Genomic DNA, 25,694 nt, shown 5'->3' on the forward strand with positions numbered 1-25,694 from the left:
ATATACCGGAAAAATCATACGGGATAAGAAAAGAGGGAAAAAAGTTAGAAATTTTGCGAAAAGAGCACATAGTATGTATTGAACCATGACTATTGTTCCGGGTGTAATTCCAGAGCAAGTATCGTTACCACCCGTGGCTTGTAGAATAATGTCTTGAGTTGAGCCCTTCTTGTCCTTATCGTTCCTCTCGGCCTCTCCTGCAACAATGAACGAACTGAGGGCTTGGCTTTGTGCCAAGCGTACTCACTCCGACGCTCAAGTCAGTAAACTTAAAGGATTAAGTTGTGTTACTTGGCTAGGTATGTATTGTAGAGAGATAAGGAAGATATTACCAGATGAATAGTGTATTTAGGTTTAGTTGTAGATTCGTTGGATCCTTTCCTCAATGAAGGTTGAGGAGTATTTATAGGCTTTCACCTTTTGTCACGTAGTGGCCAAGTGGCCAAGTGGCTATCAGGTGGAAAGACCGTTCTACCCTCGGCCGATGGACCTATGGCAGGCCGGCCGAGGGTCCTGGATGTGAGTACGCGGATATGTGCCCCCTGCGCTAGTTGTCGGCCGTGACCAGTGTGACAGCCGATGGGCTGCATCGGCTAGGCCCACTAAGTCGTTGACTTGCTGTGGATATCTTTGACCTTGCTCAGTGTGTTGACTTGGTCAGTGGTGCAGAATATGCCCCATCAATTTGCCCCCAGCGTAGTCTATGCCGTGGTATGGGCTCCGATGTATGCTGAGCATATATTCTGCACTAAGTAAATTTCACGGTTTTTTCTGTATCGGTGTCTTCTTGTTAGGCCGTACCATATACCATATCCCCCCTCCACATGGATGCGTAAAGGGTATCCGATGTGGAAAAGAACATGACGTTGGCCGAGACCAGGGCTGAGAGTGCCGGTTGACTTTGATTGCCCCCGGCCGGTGCTTCCTGGCTTGGTTGATTGGTAGCCGGCGGAGACTAGATACCTTGGAATTTGCTTGAGGGAGATGAACAGTCGAAGAGATGTGAATAGGCGTGTTGAAGACGCTTGGTCACTGTTGCATTGATTGACATTCAACTGTTGCGACGATTGACATCCTGCGGTTGCATGCTTGACACGTGTGTGTTCGCTGATTGGTTGACGCTTCATGGGCTGTGCCCTGATTGGTCCTTCTTCATGGGCTTTTCTCTATAAATAGGGCAGTTATTCCGTGATTTTGGCCTCCATTTTATTTTCAAAAATTTTCTCCAAAATCTTCATCTCTCCAAACTTTCAAGGGTTGTCTTTGTCTTCTTAATCTTCGGAAAATTTGATCCGGCGAGTGTTTTTCTTTTAAGGTAAACAAGCAAACTTTTTATTTTTTCTTGCTAGTAATTTTTGTGAATCATGTCTTCTGCGATCTTTGGGATTGGCGCCTGCGCGGGGGTTCCCGTCGCGTTTTGATGAGGAGGAGGTACTGGAGGCCATCCCGCTAAGGTTTGGGGGCCCTAGGTCTCCTTCCCCCGTAGCTGAGATGCCCCTCCTGGAGGAGTTGGAAGATGAGGATGAAGATGAGGGGGCTCCCGGTGACGGTGGGAGGATTACTACTCCGGATCGTGGTGAGGGGGCTCCCGCTGGTGGTGGGAGGAGGGCTATTCCAGACCATGGTGAGGCCTGTACGACTGGCCTCGACCGTACCTGGACAAATAAGTTCGCAAGCAGCTCCGGAGAAACTCTTTTCGGAGATCACTTCTTCCTTGGTGAGGGGTACAAAATTGTTCTCCCTCGGGAGGGTCAGCGGTCTCTTGTCCTCCCCGGGTCATATCGGCGTGTACATCAGGCATTTGGAGTACGGGCTCCGGTTTCCTTTGAACGAACACGTCGTGGCCATCATCAAAGCTATGAATCTTGCCGTGGCCCAGCTGCATCCGTTGGCCATGAGGACGATAATTGGCTTTGTGTGGCTCTGTCTCTTTAAAGGGGAGGTCCCTACGGTCGACTTATTCCGCCGACTTCATAGTCTTCGGCCGTCATTCGCCCGAAGGGTGGGGTGGTATAGCGTGCAGACGGAGCCGGGATATGTCTCCGTAAACAAGCTTACTTCCTGCAAAGACTGGCAAGAGCGATGGGTGTCCGTCCAAAGTGGGAGGACTACCCGTTGCCTCGGTCTTTTCGGGGCCCGTTCACCTACGGTGTGAGACCGGGAAGAGTATGAGAAATACGTCTCCGGGGTAACAAGGTTAAGATGGACGCTACTTTTGTCCCTCTTTCTGCGGATGAGAAGCGGGCAATGCGGCTATTTGATCGAGGAGGGATGGCTGCCCCCGACTCAGATTATTCTTCAGGACGAGATGCTATGCCGCGTCGGCCTCATACCGGCCCTCAACTGGGGTGAGTGGGGTCGGTGTGAGGCCCACCTTTGCTTGTTATGTTCCTTTTTCTGAGCTTTGTTTTTACTTCTTTTATGTAACTCTTGTTCGGTTTCTTGCAGATCGGTTTGGTCGGGATCTGTCAGAGAAAGACTTGGGGAGGTTGGGGCTTGATAAGGACGGGAAGGTTCTCATCCGTCATCCTACGGTTGAAGCGAAGGATCGCCGAGTGTCCCCTAACGAACTCATGGACAAACAGACGAAGGCGTTGGATCAGGAGACGGCTCAGGCACGGGTTCTTGGTGGCGTGCCGAAGAGATCAAAGAGGGCGGCGTCCAAGTCGGGGGCTGCATCAATGGCAACTCCCTCTTCGGCCCCAGTGGCCGAAAAGGTTCATGTGGAGGTGATCAACATTTCTGAGGGGGAGGTGACCGTTGCTAAGGTCCCTTCTCCGAGGAAGAGGAAAGACCCACCGTCTGCTCCCCCGTTCCGGGAGGAGCACGCTTCCACCACCCTCCCACTAAGAGGGTTCGAATCGGGTACGGATTTAACTGTGGTTCGGATTTAGCCGGCTCGTTGGACATTCCTGACGACAGGCTTTCTGACGTGTCAATGCATGGTGACATGGATGCTCTGTGTAAATTTCTTGCAGATCCACCGTCGGCAGCTGCCGTTCTCACTGAACGGCAATTAGGGAAGCAGCCTGAGAAGGCGACTGAGAAGGCGGCTGAGAAGGCTGGTGACCAAAACGTCGTTGTGGACTCCTCACCCCAGAAGTTTACTCCCACCGAGCTCGTGGCGGAGGGCGAGAAAATATATAAGAGGCTGGGGAGATGGAGTCGTCTGGCCGCCTCCCTTATCATAGAGCGGGGAAAAGGCCACGGCCCAATCCGGGCCGGCGATTGCAAGGCTCGACTTGATCTCTCCGCTGCGAAGGGGAAGCCGGGAAGGCTAAGGCGGATCTTCATCTTCTTTGTGAGCGCGGCGGAGGAGGCCGAAAAAGCTGCCGAGGGCCGAGAGGGCCAAGGTTGAGGATGCGATGGCGCCACGGCCAAGATGATGGAGGAGCGGAATAGGTATAAAGGCGCCTACGACGTTTGTGGTTGCCAAGAGGGACGAGTGGGAGGATCGGTTCCACAAGCAGGCGGAGGTGCTCGGTGATGTGCGAGGCTATCCTTGCTCAAAAAGAGAAGGATATTGAAATGCTCCAAGATGATCTCCTCCCTAAAATGTGCGTCAATTCGGGACCGGGCCGAGGAGGCGGCCGAGGAGGCAATCGAAGGTCTGTCCCCGACGGCTTCTTCCCGTGGGATAAATACGACCAGTTCATGGACGAGATAGCGAGGTGCGGAGGCGCGGCCGCCGAGAAGGCGGAGGCGGCGAAGGCGCTCGAGACAGTGAGGCCAAAGAGTTGCTGGAGATGGTCGGCCTTCCTCAAAGCCGGCCACCGAAGATCTTGTTGCCTGCGATGGAGGGCAACGACAGGCATAGGGGAGACGGGCGGTCGTCACCGGACTCACCCGGCGTCTCGGATAGCTTCAGGCTGTTCGGGGCCAATTATTGAGCCTTCTCTCCCCTGCCATCCTTTTGGCGCTTCAAATCCCAAGTCTGTAATCTTTTGCTTTTTTGTTTTTTCGCTTCTTGTAAAACTTTGGTAGGTAGAGTTTAGGCTACCCTTATGGGGACGGCCGTCGTTTGTACTCTCCTTGCAATCACCTGTAATAAAGTTATCTTGCCGGCCTTTGGCTTGGCCGGGGCTTCGATCACAGTTCTTCGTTTGTCTTTTCACGTTTGCGATTGAGTGCGTTCGTTTTACACTCGGCATGACCGAGGTAGTTTGAATGCACGTTTCATTTGTGTTCAACGTCTTTAGCGTTAGAATAGCGTGTGTAGGCATATTGACCGCTAGATTGGCGTCTCAATTGTGCGAGTATACGTTTCTTTTTTAGCGTATCGGCCGTCGTGTTCCCCGTCGCTCTCGGTTTTGACCGAGGTAATCGGGGTTGCGGCTTCGATAGCGTTCGTAACTGTGTAGGCATATTGACCGCTGGATTGGCGTCTCAATTGCGCTGAGTATACGTTTCTCTTTTAGCGTACCGGCCGTCGTGTTCCCCGTCGCTCTCGGTTTTGACCGAGGTAATCGGGGTTGCGGCTTCGATAGCGTTCGTAACTGTGTAGGCATATTGACCATTGGATTGGCGTCTCAATTGCGGCCCGAGTATACGTTTCTCTTTTAGCGTATCGGCCGTCGTGTTCCCCGTCGCTCTCGGTTTTGACCGAGGTAATCGGGGTTGCGGCCGATAGCGTTAGAATGAATGTAGGCATATTGGCCATTTGGATTGGCGTCTCAATTGCGGCGAGTATACGTTTCTCTTTTAGCGTATCGGCCGTCGTGTTCCCCGTCGCTCTCGGTTTTGGCCGAGGTAATCGGGGTTGCGGCTTCGATAGCGTTAAATAGCAGAATGTAGGCATATTGACGCTGGATTGGCGTCTCGGTGCGGCGAGTATACGTTTCTCTTTCAGCGTATCGGCCGTCGTGTTCCCCGTCGCTCTCGGTTTTGACCGAGGTAATCGGGGTTGCGGCTTCGATAGCGTTTCTTCCCTCGTCACGGTGGCAAATTTCGGAGGAGACAGACACTTTGATGGAGAACACGGGCGTTTCATTTATATGTTATGATTGTGTTGGGGTGTCCACAATGGGTTTGGATACCTCCGCCGCTATACAAAGTATTTTCTCAAGTTGTCGGTGTTCCAATGGCTCATCAAGGGCACACCTCCCATGTCTGTCAGCCGGTATGTACCCGGCCTCATCTCCTCAACCACTCTGTAGGGACCTTCCCAGTTGGCTGTCAGTTTGCCATGAATATTTCCTTTGTTGGTGGCAGCCGACTTCCTTAGGACTAGGTCTCCTATTTTTAAGTCCCTTTTGTGGACTCTTCGGTTGTAGGCTCTCTTCATCCGGTTCTGATATACGGCCAAGTTCAGGCGTGCCGTGTCTCGGCTCTCTTCGACCAGGTCCAGGGAAGCCCTTAGGCCCTCCTCGTTTTCAACTGGGTCAAAGGTGGTCGTTCTGAATGTCGGCACTGGTCGCCCGATCGCGGATCGCTTTGGAGCCGTAGACTAGGTGGAAGGGGGTGTATCCCGTTGCTTCTTTCTCCGTGGTTCGAAGGGACCACAGGACGCCGGGTAGTTCATCGGCCCACCTTCCCTTAAGGTCTTCAACTGTCTTCTTCAAGCCGTTGAGGATGGTTTTGTTGGCTGCCTCCGCCTGCCCGTTACTCTGCGGATGGCAGACGGAGGAATACGCGAACTTGATGCCCAGCTCCTCTAACCAGTTCATTATTAGGTCGCTCCAAAATTCTCGGCCGTGGTCAAATACCATAACTTGGGGCAATCCGAAGCGGGTTATAACGTTTTCCCAGATTACCTTTCTGACGGCTGCTGTGGTCTTTGCTGGTACTGCTACGGCCTCAACCCACTTGGTGAAGTAGTCAACGGCGACGATTAAGAATTTCCTTCCTCCGGAGGCTGTCGGGAATGGCCCTAGCATGTCCATCCCCCATTGCGCGAAGGGAAGGGGACTAAGCACCGGCTGTAGGTCTCTGGAGGGAGCGTGTATCACCGGGGCGTGCATCCGGTTCGTGCACTTCTTGGTCTTCGTTCGGAATCTTGAAGCATGGTGGGCGAGTAGCCGGCTCGGAGAGCTTTGTGGGCTAGTGTTCTTGCCCCCATGTGATGTCCACAGATGCCCTCGTGAATTTCTGTCAGTATTAGTTCTGCGTCGGCCGGACCGACACACTTCAAGAGTGGTCTTATTACGGATCTTCTGTACAGTTCCCCTTCGAATACCAGGTACCTGGTGGCGATCCTTTTGATTTTGGCCGAGGGATTGCGACCCTCCGGCAATTCACCTGTAAGCTTGTATCTCATTATCGGAGTCATCCACGTTGTCTCGGTCTCTATGTTACCCACCATGCCGACGGTCTCAGTGATGCTTTTCGCATTCTCGATATCCACCAAAGACACAGTTGGTGACATTTTTGATGGTTGAGCTGGCCAGCTTAGAGAGTGCGTCGGCCCGGTTGTTCTCGGATCTGGGAACGCACTGGATTTGGAAGGATTTCAATTTTGCTACGTCGGCTTTTACCCTCTCCAGGTACCTTACCATTCCGTCGTCCCGAGCCTCGTACTCCCCTCGATTTGGTTGGTAACCAACAGCGAGTCGATTTTCAACACAATGTGTTCCGCTCGTGACCCTAGCTAGCTCGACTCGGTTATCACCGCCTCGTATTCGGACTCATTGTTCGAGGCCGAGAAGGTGAATTTCAGGGCGTACTCAAACTCGTCCCCGTTTGGGCTGATGATAAGGATGCCGGCTCTGAGCTATTCGTCGTGGAGGAGCCGTCGGTGTAGACCTCCCATATGCCAGGGTTTGGCTCTTCCGATATGTGCATTCGGCCGGGAAATCTGCAAGCGCTTGCCCCTTTATCGAAGGCCTTGGTTTGTCTTGAATGCGAAGCCAGAGAGTTCCTTTGCCCATTTGATGAGCCTGCCGGATTGCTCGAATTTTTCCAAAGCTTTCTCCAACGGCTGATCGGTTAGGACCGTCACGGGGTGTGCATCGAAGTAGGGTTTTAACTTCCTTGTGGCAATGACAACGGCGAAGGCTGCTTTTTCAATTAGTGGGTAATTTCTCTCGGCAACAAAGTGTGTGGGCGACGAAGTAGATTGGGTGTTCTTTGCTTGTCTTCTTCCCCGATGATTACGGCGCTGACCGTGGCCGAGGTAATCGCTATGTATAGGTATAGCGTCTCCCCAGATTGGCTGGACGAGTTGGGAGAGTACGAAGGTGAGCTCTTAGTTGTTTGAAAGCCGTGCTCTGTTCCTCCCCCCAGCTGAAGTCTTTATTTCCTTTCAACACTTTGAAGAATGGGGTGCTTTTGTCGGCTGACCGAGAGATGAAACGAGCGAGAGCCGCCATTCGCCCGGTCAGCATCATAACCTCTTTTCGATTCCTTGGTTCCGGTAGGTCTAGGATTGCTCGGACCTTGTCTGGATTGGCATCTATGCCCCTGGCACTGACAAGTACGCCTAGGAATTTACCTGCCCGGAAACCGAAGTTGCATTTCGTCGGGTTGAGCTTCATCTTATATTTTCTTAGTGAACAAAATGTTTCGTGTAAATCGGCCAGATGCTCGCTGTCGGACTTGCTTTTTACAATAGCATCGTCGACGTAAGCCTCAATGTTTCGCCCTTTCTGGTTTTGGAATACTTTGTCCACCAGCCTCGTGTACGTTGCTCCGGCGTTCTTCAAACCAAACGGCATCATTTTGTACATGTATGTACCGTTGGCGGTGATAAATGCGCATTTAGGCATGTCTTCTTCGGCCATGAACACTTGGTGATACCCCGAGAAGGCGTCCAGCAGGCTCAGCATGGTGTAGCCCGCCGTGGCGTCGATCAAACTATCTATTCGAGGCAAGGGGTAGCAATCTTTGGGGCATGCTTTATTAAGGTTGGTAAAGTCTACACACATTCTCCATGCCCCCGATGACTTCTTCACCATTACAACATTGGCTAACCACTCAGGATAAGTACAAGGCATGATAAAACCCGCCGCTAGTAATTTGTCTACTTCGGCTTTGATGGCCTCGTCCTTCTCGGCGGAGGAGTTCCTCATTCTACGCTTGATGGGCGGCGGTGGTGAGTACGTTCGGCTTGTGAACAATCACCTCCCGACTCACGCCTGGCATCTCGGCCGCTGAGTATGCGAAAACATCTTTGTTCTTCCTCAGCAGATGCAGGAGGTCGGCTCTGAATTTTGGTTCTAGGTTGACACCGATGGTTACGGTGCGACCCGGGTCAATCTCTACCTCCTCGGTCTCTGCTCCTTCGACCATGCCGATGGTCCGACCGTTTCGGATCTGGGGGTGTATTGTATCCGGAAGGATTTTAGTTCTGAAGCGACAGCCCTCACCCTCACTAGATACCTTATCGTCCCGTAGTCCTGGGCTTCGCACTCCCCTTTGATCTGGTTGGCCGCTAGGAGCGAGTCCGTCGTTACCATGATACGCTCTGCTCCGGCGGCTTTAGCTAGTTCAACTCCGGTTATTACCGCCTCGTATTTGGATTCTCTGTTTGAGGCCAGTGAGGTAAGCTTTAAGGCGTGCTCAAACACGTCTCCGTTTGGGCTGATAATAACGATGTCGGCCTTCGAGCTATTCGTCGTGGAGGGGCCGCTAGCGTGAACCTCCCATAGATCGGGATCTTCCTCGTTCTTCGAGATGAGCTTCTGCGCCTCCCCCCGGTCCGAGACATATATCAGTGTCAGGGCCCTGATGGATACCACAGCGTCGATCTCGCTCAAAGTGACCCGGCCTACGAGGACGTTGTGGGCGGACATGCCGTCGATGACTATGAATTCAGACATAACACTCTTGGCTGTGTTCCCCTCGCCAAACTTCACCGGCAATCTAACCGACCCCAGGGGTACCAGGCCGTCCCGGAAAAGGCTGTACAATGGGTCGGTGCGGGGGTTCGAGATCTTCGATCCTCGTCCGAGGCCGAGAAAGCATTCTCTGTACATAACGTTTGTGTAGGCGCTGTGTCAATCGGGCATCGCTTCACCAAGTGGTTGGCTATGTCCAGGTGGTGTAAGTGGGTTGCTATGAAAGCGACGACTCCATCGTAGTCCTCTGTCCAATGGTCATGTGCGGGATCTTTGGGAGCGGGGGTTCTTGTGTTGGGCACAAAGTTGATGGCGGATGAGGCTCGTCTGGGGCGTTTGTGCTCATGAGCGGACCTTTGCTCTCGTTGTCACGATGACGACATTGACTACTCCTAACCGCTCGGCGGTGGACTTGCTTGTTCGATCCGCCGGCATCGGTTTTGGCCTTTGGCAACATATTTCGAGGCTCCCCTTTCGGATCAGTTCCTCAATGGCATCCTTCAAGTGTCGGCAATCGTTGGTCAGGTGTCCGGTGTGGCCGTGGTACTCGCAGTACTGGCTCGTGTCACCGTCACTCCTCGGCCTAGGGGGTCTTCCCCATTTCTGGCCCTCGTTCTTGCTTAAAGCGAAAACCTCGGCGGCCGATGCGACTAGGGGGGTGCGATCTTCGTACCGTTTTTTGTAGTACATTCCCGAGCTCCCCGGTACCCGCCGGGCTTTGCTTCCGAGCGGGCTTGTCGACCGCGACCTATCATTCTTACGACGCGTCGTTCGTCGGACCGTGACTGTTGTTGCCACGGCGTCTTTCCCGGGCTGTTCTCCGCGGCTCTTTTCCACGAGTGCTCGGCCGGCTGGGGCCTACCCAGGCCTTGTGATAGTCCTCTACCTTGATGGCTTGGTCGGCCAACTTCCTGGCGGCGTCCATGCTCAGGCCTCCGCACTTGATGAGCTCATTTTTTAAATCTCCCCTTGGGAGGCCCTTCATCAGCGCGAAGGCCGCCAGCTCGGGATTAATTTCTCGAATCTGCTGGACCTTTCCATCGAACCTCTTCACGTAGCTCCGGAGAGACTCGCCCCCCTCTTGTCTGATGGTCAGGAGGTCAGATGTCTCTACGGCCCTTCTCTTATTGCAGGAGTACTGGGCTAGGAAAGCGCCCTTCAGGTCGGCGTAGTAGTACACCGAGCCATCAGGAAGCCCTTTGTACCAGCTCTGAGCCATCCCATGCAAAGTTGTTGGGAAAATTCGGCACCAGACCTCATCGGGCTGTTCCCATACCGACATGTAAGACTCGAAGGCCTCAGCGTGGTCGACTGGATCACCATCCCCCTTGTATGACAGAGGTGGCAGCTTGAGCTTATTTGGCACCGGGACTTCTAGGACGTAGGCGTTGAGGGGCTGCCTAACCATGTGTCGAACGACACGCGGCGACCGGCTCCTTGCGTCCCTAACCTGGCTCCTCCCCCCGTAGCGGGAGGGGCTCCTTCTTCGACTCGGACTTCTTCTCCAACTCTGCTGAGTCGGACTCCTCTGGCTCCTTCGGGGTGAGCCTCGTTCGTGCGGCGGGGACGCTGTCCTCCCACGAGTGCGAGAAGGACTTAGGTCTACCGCGCCCACTTTGGGCTCCCCCGGCGACTTGGCTAGGTCAGCTTCTCCTAGTGCTCCGTTCAAATTTCTCGGAGTCACATCTTGGGCCCTAGTCTCCCGGACAGTTTCCGCCGCTCTTGTCGGCGTGACAGTGTGAGCAGGCGCATTACTGATTAGGTCTAGGAGCATTCTCAGCTTTGCTACGTCAACCACATGTCCCATGACGGTGACCTGGTTGGCTGGCAGCGGCGTGTCGGGTATTGATGGCATCCCGAACTCCGGTTGGATTACACCGCCGGTGGAGGGCTGTATGACTCCAGAATTGTTGAAAGTATCATCTTGGTAAAATGCAGTTTCGTCGGTTACGACTGCATCTTGTTGTTTTGACATTTTCTTAGCTCTTTGGGTGGGTTTTTGTTGGTTTTTTTTTTTTTTTTTTTTTTTGTTTGTTTGGGAATGAATGTGACTAGCTTCTAGTGTCTTTCCCCACAGACGGCGCCAATTGTTCCGGGTGTAATTCCAGAGCAAGTATCGTTACCACCCGTGGCTTGTAGAATAATGTCTTGAGTTGAGCCCTTCTTGTCCTTATCGTTCCTCTCGGCCTCTCCTGCAACAATGAACGAACTGAGGGCTTGGCTTTGTGCCAAACGTACTCACTCCGACGCTCAAGTCAGTAAACTTAAAGGATTAAGTTGTGTTACTTGGCTAGGTATGTATTGTAGAGAGATAAGGAAGATATTACCAGATGAATAGTGTATTTAGGTTTAGTTGTAGATTCGTTGGATCCTTTCCTCAATGAAGGTTGAGGAGTATTTATAGGCTTTCACCTTTTGTCACGTAGTGGCCAAGTGGCCAAGTGGCTATCAGGTGGAAAGACCGTTCTACCCTCGGCCGATGGACCTATGGCAGGCCGGCCGAGGGTCCTGGATGTGAGTACGCGGATATGTGCCCCGGCTGGCTAGTTGTCAGGCCGTGACCCAGGTGACAGGCCGATGGGCTGCATCGGCTAGGCCCACTAAGTCGTTGACTTGCTGTGGATATCTTTGACCTTGCTCAGTGTGTTGACTTGGTCAGTGGTGCAGAATATGCCCCATCAACTATAAAATCATGAACCATTTTATTGTTTTTGGTAGATATATCATGAGGCCATGAGCCATTCTATTAGAATTTAGCAAACCAACTCCGACAAATATTTTGAATAGTACTCATCGCATAATTAAACATATACTCTCTCCATCTTCATTAATTATATACATTTGATTAAGTAATACCTTATAAAAAAAAGAGGTAAATAAATGATTGATACGAAGGGAGTGCAAAATACGGAGTACTTATATAGTGATAACCGTAAACAATAAACAAGTAATTGAGACGGAGAAAAATAAGTACGTAAATAGTGGTTGTTAAACAGCAATAAAAAATTTATGGGAAAAAATGTTAATATGGAGACTCGATCCCGCGACATCCAAATTCTAACAAGTTTCTAACATCAACTTCACGCACTTGTGCTACTAGGAGATACGGAAGATAACTATAACTAAAACTTACTAGTATTTATCAAATTTCACATTGGGCTTGAGCCCACATAGGCCTAGGCGTAGATCCGCCCCTGCTCATTTGTCATGAGTTTCTAAGTTGTGGATTGTATTTTATGGTTTAATTTATTTATTTATTTATTATATTGAGTATTGTTGTTGTTGTTGTTGTTGTTGTTGTTGTTGTTGTTGTGAGCAGCCGCATGTGTCTAAAATAGTCTTTTCTTAATTGTTATAGCATACGGAAAATTCTATGTTCTACCTTATATTGAAATGAAATTAGTCCAAGTGAAAAAGAATATGGTCTTTTTTTCCAGCCAACGGAGGATCTTGGTAATTTCATGACTCGATGGAAAATTGTTCTATTTTACTGTGTTTGAATCGGTGGATTTGAAGGTTAAGGGAGTTAGGCCCGTTGTTTTAGATTTAATTTTGCTAAACTGAACTTAGAGGTGGCAAACAATGACACGACACGAAAACACGACACGAACCCGACACGAAATTAACGGGTTTGGGTTGAGACTTAATGACCCATTTATGTAAGTGGTCGACATGAACACGACACGATATTTAATTGGGTTGGGTTAGGGTTGACCTCTCTAAACACGAACCCGACACGAATGACCTGTTTACTAAATTAATCATAATTTTTCTTGATCCTCCATCACATAAATATACTTAAACTTTCAAAATATGGACGTGACACGAAAACACGACACGAACCCGACACGAAATTAACGGGTTAGGGTTGAGGCCTTATGACCCATTTATGTAAGTGGGTCGACACGACACGAGATTTAATTGGGTCGGGTTTGGGTTGGAGGGATTGTGACCCATTTACATATGACACGAACCCGAACCCGACACGACCCGATCTGTTTGCCAGGTCTAACTGAACTTATTGAAGCTGAATTGAATTTATAAGAGCCTTAATGAACTGAACTTATAAAAGCTGTTCTGAACTTCTAAGTGCAGAACTTTTCTAAACCGAACTTATAGGATGTTAACTTTGTTAAACTAAACTGACCTTAACTTAAATTAAGTTATTTTTTTTTTTTTAAAACGCCATTTTTATTGTGAATACAACAATTTTACAAGAAATTAGTGGCCAGTAATAATACTACTACGATTATTGTTATTATTCTATAGGATTTTTAAACATGCTTGGGGTTGTTCATATAGCAATAGCAATAGCAATAGTAGTACTCGTACTTAGCATTGAGGTTGATTGTATAGAATAGAGAATTGGAGTTGTTCATATAGAACATATGTAAAATCACACAAACTATAGAATAAAACAGTATCACACTATGAGACGGTCCATCTTTATAACGAGACCGTCTCACAGTATGTGACCGTGTCACACAAGAAGAAGGACAGGTATAATTTAGGCGTGAGTGAGTTTTTTCATATTTTTCAAAGCTCTACAACTTACAAGAAGTCAAATTGTGTTATCGAAAGTTTTGATACACCAATTTACGAGCAAAGGGAGTAAATACTTCATATTAAAGTGTAACTAACTAACACCTTTCCAAGGCGCGCATGCACAACAACCTAGAAATTTAGTACTATACGATTATCACTATAAAAATGTTCAGATTTGTCGTCAAATTTCTTCAATATGCAAATCATGTCGTCAAATTCAAACCCTAATGAAGTTACTACTAAATCCCTGGATAACTCCGTTTTACCTTCGGAAAATTACCGAAACTGGTCCAATTTACCGTTGGACGTAACTCTAATGATTTTTATGAAACTAGGGTCTTTGGAAATATTTGAATCGGTTCAATTTGTGTGCAAAATGTGGTACATTTTGTGCAAAGAACCCTCCTTATGGCGTACAATCCGTATCCACAACCTCGCTCAGTCAACCTGGGTGACTAAGCATGAGAAGATGTTATTCAATGCTATTGATCGTAGTGATGGTGGTTTAATTGATCTGGATATCGAGGGATTTGGTTCTGATGAGCTTTGTTCCTACTTTTCATCTCGGTATGTTTATTCTCGTCTTAATTATTTTTTTACCTATAATTAAAATATACCCGAAATTATGTAACCCGAATAGAGTGGTCATGTTGTCGTTGCAAGACTTTTGGTTAACCAATGTCGTTATTTTATCGGTCTATTCGTGTCGCAGCAAGTTTCCTACAGTCTCGGTTTATTCGTGTCGCAGCAAGTTTCATGTATGGGCTGTCTGAAGCAAGTCTACTAAGGCTTTTAATTGCTCACCCATTTACTAATTAGCATGATAAAATAAACTAACGATATTATTACTTGATCACGGCAGATCGAGTCAACTTAAATGCCTCCGGGTTGCACACTGCCAAAACATATCTGCTGATGCTATGGTACAAGCACTTGAGAAACTATCTTGTTTGGAGGAACTTGAACTTATTTTCTGTCGTTTTCAAGATAGAAAACCGGTTGCTATTATTAATGCTTGTCCTTCCCTCACCACTTTCAAATTCAACAAGCTCGGCTCCTTGATGTCCAGTGAGAAGTGTGACGAGGAGGCATTGGCAATTGCAGGACGCATGCCTGAATTGCGCCACCTGCAGCTTATTCAAAATAACATCACAACTGTCGGTTTAACGACAATCCTTGATGCCTGTCCTCATCTTCAATCCCTTGAACTACGAGAGTGTTTCTACTTGAATCTTACACAAAGTTTAAGTAAGAGATTATCCGAAACGATCAAGGATTTACAGTATTTTCCAAGTAGCTCAGCTGTGGATGACGACCATAGTACTACCGATTCTCTTAGTGATTATGGTGAAAATCATTATGGTGAAAATGATTTAGATGAATACCGTGGGTTGTATGATTCGGGTTATTTTGATGAATATGATTACCCAGATGAAGAAGTTGCCTACTATTATAGATGGAAATATTAGTCTATTTCGTAAAACAAACGTTTAGGTAAATTCATCAGTTGCGCAAAATTTCCATTTGAACTGAACTCCTTCCATTCCTTTGAGAATGCCTACATTTTTCGAAATTTCTTCTGTGTATTTTGAAAATTACGGTTAACCCACATGAATGGAACGACTAACGAGTATGAAGTCAACGTTTATTGACTCTGTTCAGTTCATGTTTTCGGATTCTTGTAGGGAAAGCTGTGGAAATGCTGGAGAAAAGACCTGAAGAATGATCTGTTTTGTTCAGTAGAATTACCAGTTAGACGAGTATTGCGATTAGCGACATGGACTGTATTTCTGGTGATGATCAGTATGTATTAGAGTAATTGGGTTAGTATGTAGTCTGTTACCTGAAGCAATATTTTGTATGTAATGTCGTCAAATTTTCAGTTGCTACTTTCGGATTTGCATTCATGCACACTACGAGCTCTCTGAACGCCCTTGTAGCTTTTAAACCAAGCATACTGTCCTTGGTTTAAATGATTACCCGGGTGACCATAGCAGTACCCTTTTGTTCCTATGTAATAGTCAACTTAAACCGTTGTCCTTCCAAATATCTCCATGCTAATTAAATTTTGATTGTCTTTCCAATAGACGCATATATTCAAAACACGCTAATTCCGTGTATTACAAGTTACAATAATGTACACATTTAATCTTTACCTCTACCCTTATATGTATTCCTTCACTATCCATATACTCCCTCCTATTCTCTATTTTCTTCCCTATTTCCTAAAACGGATTATTCAGGTTTTCTTCCCCTTTCCTTTTTTGGAAACTTTTAATCTTATTTTATTCATTCCTCTCTCCTATCACCAAACCCCACCCAACTCACAATTCCTTATTTAATTCATAATTATTCATTTCTCTCTCCTATCACCAAACCCCACCCAACTCACAATTCCTTATTTTATTCATTCCTCTCTCCCATCACCAAACCCCACCCAATTCACAATTCATATTTTATTCTCTTCCTTAAATATTGTGCCCCATCCAAAGGGGAAGAAAAAGAAGAATAGGAGGGAGTATATTATATATCTAATTTCAAATTTCAAATCAAGTTATGAGATATAAAAAAGTTGTTTAAGTTGAAGTTATTCTATACCTAATAAGTAACTAGTTTAGATCTCATGCAGATGCACGTTTTTTTTAGTTTGTAATTTTTTTAGAGAAAATTAGTAACTAAAATTTTAAATTTAATGTTAGACTTTACCAATTTTATTGTGTAGTAATAAGTGATCGAAAAATGAAAATCTATGGTAATCCAAAATATTTCGGTAAAATATATTCCTCCACAGATAGTGGTAAATAAGAATTATGTTAGGCCCAATATTTGTATACACGAAAAGTTTTAAGCCCAATATTTGAGAATAAGCATTGAATAACATAACATGTTAGGCCCAGTTTGTATGTTAGAGTAATTTGAGTGGGAAAAATCTTAACTTTGCCTATTCTTTTAGTAAATAGAGGATTAACAGTTAAAGTTTCATGTTACGGCCCATTAGCCCATGGGCCGCCCGACTTTTGACTAAAGGGCGGGTAAGGGTAAGGATAATTGACCCATAAATCTTACCCGCCCCGCCCATTATAGTCTTAAAGGGCAACTTTTTTCTTCACGGCCTGGCCCATATCCGGCCCAAGCCCGCACTTGAACAGCTCTAAAGTGTATCACACGTCGAGGTTTGTATTAAATTTTATGAGTAAAGCTTATAAATTTAGTGGCCAAAATTGGAGGTCCGGTTCCGCCGCATGTGGTCGCCCGGAGTATTAGACACCCCTGGGTTGTAGGATAGTATTTGTGACTTGAAGTCGGGTCATTACGGGTCACTTAAAATCGGGTCATTTCCGGTATATCGAGTAAAGTTTGAGTCAGACTTTCGGGTCTCGGGTCAGCCTTATCGAGTCCGGTCAGTTTTGCCGGGTCTAATAAAATGGGCTAGCTCTGTCGTCAAATCTCTTCAATATAAAACCATATTGTCAAATTCAAACCCTAATGTAATTACTTCATCCATGAATAACTCCGAATTACGCCCGGAAAATCACAGAAAGTGGTCTGAACTACCGCTCGACGTAACTTTGATAATTCTTAAGAAATTAGGGGCAGTGGAAATACTGGAATCGGTTCAATTTGTGTGCAAAATATGGTACAATTTGTGCAAAGAGCCGTCCATTTGGCAGAGTATCCGTATCAATAACATCGGTCAACCAAATAGAGATATTAAGCTTGAGAAGATGTTGTTCAATGCAATTGATCGTAGTGATGGTCGTTTAATTGATCTCGATATCCAGGGATTTGGTTCCGACGAGCTTTGTTCCTACTTTGCATCACGGTATGTAGTCTCATTCTAGCTCTACCCCGAGTTTTTCGGTTTTCTTACACGTACCTTTTTTTTTTTTTTTTTTTTTTTTTTAAAAAAATATTCTATATTGTAGCCCTAAATTTCTTACTTATTTTTCAATCATGACCTCTTACAAGCTTCATTAACTTTATCGCTATCAAACAATCGTATTTTAACCTTTATTCGGACTCATTAATATGTTTAACCATCCTCAAGCATCACAAATCGCTTTTAATAAACACAAATAACTTGTTATGAAGCATAGAGCTGGCAAATAATGACACGACACGAAAACACGACACGAACCCGACACGAAATTAACGGGTTTGGGTTGAGGCTCAATGACCCATTTATGTAAGTGGTTCGACACGAACACGACACGATATTTAATTGGGTCGGGTTTGGGTTGAGCTCTCTAAACACGAACCCGACACGAATGACCTGTTTAATAAATTAATCCTAATTTTTTTTATCTTTCATCACATAAATATACTTAAAAACTTTCCAAATATTGACATGACACGAAAACACGACCCGAACCCGACACAATATTAGCGGGTTAGGGTTGAGGCTTGATGACCCATTTATGTAAGTGGGTCGACACGAACACGACACGAGATTTAAACGGGTCAGGTTTGGGTTGAAGGGTTTGTGACCCGTTTACATGTGACACGAACCCGACACGACCCGATCTGTTTGCCAGGTCTACATGTAATGTTAATGGATATTTTATGAATTTTTAGTTAGATTCGTATACTATTTAGTGGGTTAATGAGTAATTTCAATTCCGCGAACTAAGAAACTAAGTTAGCAAATACGATAAATAAAGTCATGGTATGTATATAGAATTTAGGTGTACACTAACACCATAGAATTAAAAAAATGTAGGATACAACATAGAAAACCAGAAAACTCCAGGTACAACATAAATTTTACCAACTTTATTTAAATACCGCCTAAAAACAAAAGGATGAACCTTATTTGAGACGAAGGGAGTAATTGGAGAGACTTATTCTACCAATTCCATAGTCCTTTATTACACATAGTTGAAAACGTAATTAGTTTTACATTTTAGTTACTCCTTCCATTTCGTAATGTTTTTTATATTCACATAGTTTTAGTATTTAAAAAGAAAAGCAGAAGATTATAGTGAGGCACCTCAAAAATGAAAGGAAGAAGGTTTGTGGATGGCGGGCATCCGAACGATTCTACACGCTTGCTTTTTAAAGGTCAAACTTGTTAAACTTTAACCGTAATATTAAAAAAACAAGTCTTTTTTGTAACAAATTGTCAAGTATACATGTATGTTATGTGTTATTTATGCCCGTTAGCAGTATTAAACTAACCGTATTCTAACCGCAGATCGTGTCAGCTTAAACGCCTTCGGCTTGCACGTTGCCGAAATATATCCGCTAGAGCAGTGAAAGAAGCATTTGAAAAGCTATCTTCTTTGGAGGAACTAGAACTTACTGCCTGCTCCTTTCAAAATCACAAAGTAACCACTGTCAAATTCGACAAGTTTGGTTTAATAAGTGAGACGCATGATGTGGAGGCATTTGTGATTGCCCGAAAATTGCCTGAATTGCATCGCCTGCATCTTACGAAAAGTAGGTTAACAAATGTGGGTCTAATGAAAATCCTTGATGCCTGCCCTCATCTTCGATCCCTTGACCTACGTGATTGTTTCAACTTGAATCTTAGCGAAGGAAATTTAAGGAAGAGAGTATACGAACAGATCAAGGATATACAATATCTTCCATACAAGTTCACCTAGGATTATGACGAAGATTAGAGGAGTAGAGCGAGCAACATTATATTGCATTAGACTTTAAGAGATACTCTGCCACACCCTTTATTTTACTCGGTAAATTTTAGAGTGGCGCTATTATGATTTGTTAGTCTCGGTCTGCTTCTTGTATTGCGAAGTGGCTTAATGTGCATGTATCTTCTTGTGACAATTTTCATTGTTAATCATCCGAAAATAGTCAATCTGTTTTTTGACATAGGGATAAGGTGGCATATTCATATACAGGTACGCAAGGAAATATTAAAGAGTCCGAGCAACATAACTTCCGCAAAACATTCAACTTTTATTACCACAATTTCATTTCTACAAACTGAATTTCCTAACGATTGTCAAATAGTCTGCCACAAGGAAGTTCAACCATGCTCCTGCTGCACATATAAGTTTCAAAGTGCCAAGAAGTCGGAACTCCATCAAATTTTGCTTCACTCATTCGACCATCCGCCCTATCGTACCAGTAAAACTTAGAAGTATGACACTGGCGGATTAAAACCTCAGCTGACCTATTCCGACTGGCAACCGGGATCACCCCCTCATGTAAATTATTAGAAATGGGAATGCTAAACAACTTGAACCATGAATCTTGAACCCCATATTCCATCATTACCCACACATCGAAGCAAGAATCGACTTTATTTTCAAACGAGGAACACAAAAGACCATCAAGTACCCCGAAATCAAGGAGGAAGTTCCTGCAAGTTGGGTGATAATAATAGCGAGGCAATAGCACATCATCTGTCCATTTCATCTTACAAACATCAAAGCAACCGATCCTAAGTTTACGCAAAGACGGATTCCAAAACATCCAATGCACCAAATAGTAATTAATTACAACCCCGTGTCTGTGCCATCCTACCACTGAATCAGTGGGAAATTCGGTATCCAGTGTCGTACAAGAATTAGCATTCAAGCTATAAACCTTGGTAATCCGGGTATCAATACCTTCATTGTTACGTTGATCAGTGAAAGCCACGACTTTGAAATCGTGGTTAACAGGATCAAAGGCAAACCCCTCTTTAGAATATATGGTGCGTGCCATATCACAGTAAACTCGGGTAGTGGGATTGAGTAGGCAGTAGGTGTAGGCATTAGGGGGGTCGGTACACAAAACACCATTGCAGGAGCCAATGATGACCATTGAAACTTGATCATGCCACGTAAAGGTAGCGACAGGGGTGGAGGAATCAAGACGGTAGCAGAGAATGCTGCCGTTTTTATGGATAATAAGGAGATCATCATCATCAGAGGAGGAGCGCGAGTGGTAGCAGAGATACAATTGGATGAATTCTCGAGATGAAATTAGGGTTTGTAAGGATTTAGAGACGCATTTTAAACGAATTAAGGATTTGGGAGGTAATTTTGGCAGAATTTCTCCGAAAATAATATCCTTCCCTAGACTCCACATTGATGATCACCAACTATTTTATAGGTTTTACGGAACAATTGCTGCCTCAAATAAACTGCGGTATTCAGAATCTGTTCAGACACCGTCACAAGCCAAAACCGAAACCGAAACAAAAATAATCAAATTCAAGCATCATATTCCGGAACGGTTTCAATTGAACAATAACACAGGTGAAAAGAGGTGCAATTGGAATCAAAAAATAGTTGAAAGCAACAATTAAAGCTGAAAAAGGAGAGAATTAAGAAAGTATACCTGTTGTTGATTGATTCTGGTGTTTCTCACTGTGAAAATAAGAAGACAGTATGAGATGTAATTGTGTTATTATGCTTGATGAACAAAACAAACGTACAACATGACTCTTTATACAATACTAGTAGATCTCCATAACCTATCTTTCCTAACTATTTTCCTAATATTAGGTAACTAATATATTTACATTACCTAAAACATCAAGGTCATATATTTACAATATTAATATTAATAAGAATATTCTCCATATTCTTACACTCCCCCTCAAGTTGGAGCTCTTGGTAAACCGAGACCCAACTTGTATTGCAGATGATCGAATGATTCTCCTCCGAGTGCCTTTGTAAATAAATCTGCTATCTGTTCCTTGCTTCTGACATGGGAAGTATTAATTGTATTGGAAACCAAATGCTGCCGCACAAAGTGGCAGTCTATCTCTATGTGCTTTGTTCTGTCATGAAAAACTGGATTTCGTGCTATATGTATAGCCGCTTGATTATCACAAAATAAATTCATTGGCTTAGTGTGAAAAATTCCTAGAGATTCTAGGAACGACTTAATCCATATCAATTCACTTGTGGCCACACTCATAGCTCTATACTCTGCTTCTGCTGTTGATTTAGCCACCGTCACTTGCTTCTTTGCCTTCCATGATATTGGTGATTGCCCAAGTGAAACGAAATAACCACTGAGTGACCTTCTAGTCATAGGACAACTCGCATAATCCGAGTCACAGTATCCTTGTAGCTGCAAGTTCGAATCCTTCTTGAATATAATTCCCTTACTTGAATTTCTTTTAATATATCGTACCACTCTTAGAGCCGCATCCCAGTGCTCTTTTCTTGGCTCGTTCACAAACTGAGACAATATATGAACTGAGTATACAAGATCAGGTCTCGTAATAGTCAAATAAACTAACCTTCCGACCAAACGACGGTATTTCATTATGTCTCGCAATACTTACCCTTTTGCCAACCCCAAATTATGCCGTTGTGCCATTGGCGTATAGGCCGTCTTTGCGCCTTTCATAGCTGTTTCTTCTATGATGTTCATGGCATATTTTCTTTGATTCAAAAACAAACCATCTACATGGTGTGCCACCTCTATTCCTAGGAAGTATTTCAATTTTCCCAAATCTTTTATTCCAAATGTCTTGTCTAGGAATTGCTTGAAATGAGCACAAATACTACTATCATTACTAACCACAATCATGTCTGTAGGCACGGAAAATTTATTAATGTGCCGAATAAATAAAATAAATTAATTATTTTGAGTTAATACTAAATTTTAACTTAATTTAATTATTTTGTCCCGATTAAATGAAATATGGGCCGATTCGGATTACAAAAGGAGTTGTTCGGATCAATAAACCCAGAAAGAATCAAATTTGGGCCAAGGTTGCTTATAAACCCACAAATGGGCCTGTGACCACCAAAGTCCAACAAGGGGATTTGAAACTCTATAAATAGAGTTCTTCTCATTCATTCAAAGGGTTGGAAATTCATAATTGCAAAGGAGCTGGAGAGAACAAGGTACAAATTCCTACAAATCCTCTCTGTCAAAATCATTGCAAGCAGTCAACAAGCACATCAAATCGTGCCGTCTGCATTGAAGATTCAATCACAAGTTCAAACCTTCAAGAGAGATTCAAGTCATCGCGACCCTCTCAAGAAATCAAATTTACATCGCGCGTAGAGCAATTAAATTTGTCTACACGCGCACCCCTCACGTGTACCCCGTACACGTACCCCTTACGGCATATTAGAATCAGAGGATACATTAGAGATTGTACACATAAACTTTCTGATATTAATAAAAAAATTCATTTGTTTCCTATTTTGTATTACATTTATTTTGCGATACAAAATTTGCTGTTACAAATTTTGGTGAACCCGACGTGAAAATCTCTACCTCGCATTCTAACTACAACTTATATTATAAATAGATTACCATCAAAGATTTTAGATAATATTTCTCCTTATCAGTTACTGTTTGGAAAAGAACCTGACCTGAGTCACATGAGGTCTTTTGGATGTCTAGTCTATGCATCTTCCCCAAAGCCTGGCAGAGATAAGTTTTCTCCCAGAGCTATTACTTGTGTGTTTCTAGGTTACCCATTTGGCAAGAAGGCATATAAGTTATTAAATCTGAACAATTTTTCCTTTATGCATTCAAGAGATGTGGTGTTTCATGAGAGTGTATTTCCTTATGTTAAAGACACTATGCACTCTTTTATACCCATATCTGCACCTGATTGCACTGAATCACCTGTTCCTACTGCTGATTCAACCACTATACCAGACATACCAGAAACTGTTCATCCTAATAATTCAGCTGATACTACATCCATTCCTGCATCTAGAGTATCTATTCCTCCTTCACAATCTCATACACATGTTAGACAGTCCACTAGACAGTCACGTCCACCATCTTATTTACAACACTATGTGTGTCCATCTCAAAACAAAACCTGTAATGCTGTCACATCTGATATTTGTAATCACACTCTTACTTCTTTATGCATTCCCACACCATCAATATCAAACTCTATTTGTATGTCTGTTATTGTTGATTCCAATTCCACTATAAGAAATATTCTGCCTGTACAAGAACCTAAAACTTATGAGGAAGCATCTATATATCCTTAATGGCAAGAAGCCATTACTGCTGAGTTCAATGCTTTAGAGGCCAATAATACTTGGTCTTTAGTTACTTTGCCTCCTGGGAAGAAATCTATATCTTGCAAATGGGTGTTTAAAGTCAAGCACAAGTCTGATGGCACTATTGAGAGATACAAAGCACGGCTTGTTGTGAAAGGTTTCACACAAAAAGAGGGCATTGATTATACAGAAACGTTTTCTCCCGTAGTCAAGATGACCACCATCAGGTCTTTGGTTGCTGTAGCTGTCAAGAAGAGGTGGACAATGACACAACTAGATGTAAATAATGCATTTCTTCATGGGGATTTACATGAAGAAGTGTATATGAAAGCCCCACCTGGTCTGAAAGTTCAGGATAAAAATATCGTGTGCAAGTTGGAGAAATCGCTATATGGTCCGAAGCAGGCATCTAGGCAATGGAATGCCAAGCTCTGCCAGTCCTTAAAGTCAAGAGGTTATCAACAATCTTTAAATGATTACTCCTTGTTCTCCAAGCATAACAATGGCAAGGTTGTCTATATAGCAGTTTATGTTGATGACATTCTTTTACTTGGAGATGATGATAATGAAATGATTGCTCTCAAGACTTTTCTAGACAATACTTTCAAGATCAAGGACCTGGGTAAACTGAATTATTTCCTAGGTTTGGAATTTCATCATTTAACAGGTGGCATAGCCATCACACAAGCAAAGTTTACAAAAGAGCTATTAAAAGAATTTGAATGCCTTTCTGCAAGACCAGTGTCTTGTCCTTTAGATCCCACAGTCAAGCTTCACAACAGATCTGGTAATCTAATAGATGATCCAGCTGCTTACAGAAAGTTAGTAGGCAAGCTCAACTACCTCACTAACACACGTCCTGATATAGCCTTTGCAGTCCAATTATTGAGTCAATTTATGGCTTTTCCAAAGGAGCAACACTGGTCTTCAGCAATCCACGTCCTAAAATATATTGCAGGGGATATTTCAAAGGGTATTTTTCTGAATGATAAAGAAGACTATTCTCTTCAGGGTTTTTGTGATGCAGACTGAGCATCCTGCCCTGACACAAGGAAGTCTGTTAGTGGTTTCTTGGTTTTCTTAGGAGGATCCTTAATTTCCTAGAAGTCAAAGAAGCAGCAGACTATTTCACTTTCTTCAGCAGAGGCTGAGTACAGATCTTTACGTCGTATAACAGCTGAACTTGCTTGGTTAAGTCGTCTTCTCTCTGCTAACATTGCTGCAATACCAATCAAATGTGATAGTCAGTCTGCTATTCATATAGCCAAGAACCCAGTTTTCCATGAAAGGACCAAGCACATAGACTTGGATTGCCATTTCATTCGAGAAAAACTACAGCAAGGCTTAATCACTTTGTCCTATTTACCTACACATCAACAACCAGCAGACTTATTCACTAAAGCATTATCTGGACCAAGGCATCAGTTTCTACAAGCCAAGTTGGGGATGTTCCCCACACCCTCCAACTTGAGGGGGGTGTTGGAGACTAAGGAAGAAATCAGTTATAAAGTTAGTTATAAGCTGTTAGTGCAACTAACTTTAGTTAGTTGTAACTACTTCAGTTAGTTAGAATCACCCTTGTATAGTTAGAGCTTAGGTCGGTTTATCACTGACTATATAAGCAAGACCATATGTACAATTGTAAGATACTCCCTCCGTCCCGGTCATTTGTTGTCCTTTCGTTTTGGCACAAAGACCAAGGAAAGAGAAAATGACCAATTACTAAATGACATGTGGATGAAATTGAGTATGAATGATCAAATTGTTCATCAAATGCAATCCTAAAATAGAAAGGACAACAAATGATTGAGACACCCCAAAATGGAAAAGGACAACAAATGACCGGGACAGAGGGAGTACAAGTTATCATTCATTCAATACACAAGAATTCCTTTCTCAAGTTTATTCTCTCTGATTCTTTCTTTCTCTACATTCATACAAACGTTGTTCAATCACCATCATCAATCATGATTAGATTCTGTTACCAACACTTACTGCCTGCTCCTTTCAAGATTAAAAAGTAGCCGCCGTTGCTATTAATTCTTGTCCCTTACTCACCACTTTCAAATTCAACAAGCTAAGTTCAATCAATTCGTATGAGCCATATGACGAGGCGGCATTGGCGATTGCAGGAAACATGCCTGAATTGCGCCACTTGCAGCTAACGAGAAGTAACATGACAAATGTCGGTCTAACGGCAATCCTTGATGCCTGCCCTCATCTTCGATCCCTCGACCTAAGTTCGTGTTTCAACTTGAATCTTAGAGAAGAAAATTTATGGAAGAGAGTATCCGAACAGATCAAGGATATACAGTATCTTCCATATAAGTACACTGAGGATTATGGCGAAGTTTATACTGATGAATACAGTGACTATTATGAGTATGAATCCGATGATGATGATGATCAATCTGAATTACCAGATGAT

The 25,694-nt window shown here is 44.3% G+C and overlaps 1 long non-coding RNA gene across 1 annotated transcript; it reads right to left on the bottom strand.

Moving 5' to 3' along the window:
• Positions 1-19,221: 19,221 nt before the first annotated feature.
• LOC141591310 (uncharacterized) lies at positions 19,222-20,788 on the bottom strand. The gene is made up of 2 exons (XR_012520801.1): positions 20,613-20,788; positions 19,222-20,431 (listed from the first exon to the last, which is right to left on the bottom strand). It is a non-coding gene; the product is annotated as an uncharacterized LOC141591310 (long non-coding RNA).
• Between the last annotated feature and the right edge of the window lie 4,906 nt (positions 20,789-25,694).

The sequence above is a fragment of the Silene latifolia genome, chromosome 7, assembly GCF_048544455.1.
Source record: "Silene latifolia isolate original U9 population chromosome 7, ASM4854445v1, whole genome shotgun sequence".
Lineage (NCBI taxonomy): Eukaryota > Viridiplantae > Streptophyta > Magnoliopsida > Caryophyllales > Caryophyllaceae > Silene > Silene latifolia.